The sequence below is a fragment of the Xenopus laevis genome, chromosome 5L (genome assembly GCF_017654675.1).
Source record: "Xenopus laevis strain J_2021 chromosome 5L, Xenopus_laevis_v10.1, whole genome shotgun sequence".
In the NCBI taxonomy this organism is placed as follows: Eukaryota; Metazoa; Chordata; class Amphibia; order Anura; family Pipidae; genus Xenopus; species Xenopus laevis.
In genome coordinates, this window is record NC_054379.1 from 163,609,783 (window position 1) to 163,611,589 (window position 1,807).

Here is a 1,807-nt window from a genome sequence, read left to right on the forward strand (position 1 = left end):
CCACAGGTACTGTGCTTACTTACTGTACTTAGTTTACTTACTGTACTTACTTTACTTATTTACTGTACTTACTTGACTTACTGTACTTTCTTGCAGTACATACTTTACTTACTGTACTTACTTTACTTACGTTACTCCGTTTTTGCACTTACTGTACTTTACTTACTTGCTTTACTTACTGTACTTTCTTGCTGTACTTACTTTACTTACTGTACTTTACTTACGTACTTACTTTACTTACATACTTCTGTACTTACTGTACTTACTGTACTTACCTTACTTACTGTACTTACTGTACTTGCTTTACTTGCTTACTGTACTTGCTTTACTTACTTACTGTACTTACTTTACTTATTTTACTGTATTTACTTTACTTACTGTAATTACTTTACTTACGTACTTACTTTACTTACTCTTCTTTACTTACTGTACTTACTTACTTTACTTATTACTTTACGTACTTACTGTACTTATTTACTGTAATTACTTTGCTTACTATACATACTTACTTTACTTATTTTACTTACGTACTAACTTTAAGTACTTACTATACTTACTTTACGTACTTACTGTACTTACCGTACTTATTTACTGTAATTACCTTACTTACTGTACTTACTGTACTTACTTTACTTACTGTACTTGCTTTACTTACTGTACTTACTTTACTTATTTACTGTACTTACTTTACTTACTGTACTTTACTTATTTACTGTACTTCCTGTTACTGTGCCCACTGTTACTGTACTTACTGTACTTGCTCTACTTATTTACTGTACTTACTTTACTTATTTACTGTACTTGCGTACTTTCTGTACTTACTTTACTTACTATACTTTCTTGCTGTACTTACTGTACTTACTGCACTTTACTTACGTACTTACTTACTTTACTTACGTACTTACTTTACTTACTGTACTTACTTTGCTTACTATACTTACTGTACTTATTTTACTTACTGTACTTTACTTACATACTGTACTTACTTACTGTACTTACATACATATTCACTGTACTGCCTGTACATGCTTTACTTACTTACTGTACTTGCTTTACTTACTTACTTTACTTACTGTACTTACTTTATTGTACACTCCGTACTTACTTTATTTATGTACTGTACTCACCTTACTTACTGTACTTACATTGCTTACTGTTACTGTACTTACTTTATTAACTTACTTTATTTACATACTTACTTTACTTTTTTACTTTAATTACTAACTGTACTTACCTTACTGTACTTACTGTACTTGCTTTACTTGCTTACTGTACTTGCTTTACTTACTTACTGTACTTACTTTACTTATTTTACTGTATTTACTTTACTTACTGTAATTACTTTACTTACGTACTTACTTTACTTACTCTACTTTACTTACTGTACTTACTTACTTTACTTATTACTTTACGTACTTACTGTACTTATTTACTGTAATTACTTTGCTTACTATACATACTTACTTTACTTATTTTACTTACGTACTAACTTTAAGTACTTACTATACTTACTTTACGTACTTACTGTACCTTACTGTACTTACTTTACTTATTTACTGTACTTACTTTACTTACTGTACTTTACTTATTTACTGTACTTCCTGTTACTGTGCTCACTGTTACTGTAGTTACTTTACTTGCTCTACTTATTTACTGTACTTACTTTACTTATTTACTGTACTTGCGTACTTTCTGTACTTACTTTACTTACTATACTTTCTTGCTGTACTTACTGTACTTACTGCACTTTACTTACGTACTTACTTTACTTACGTACTTACTTTACTTACTGTACTTACTTTGCTTA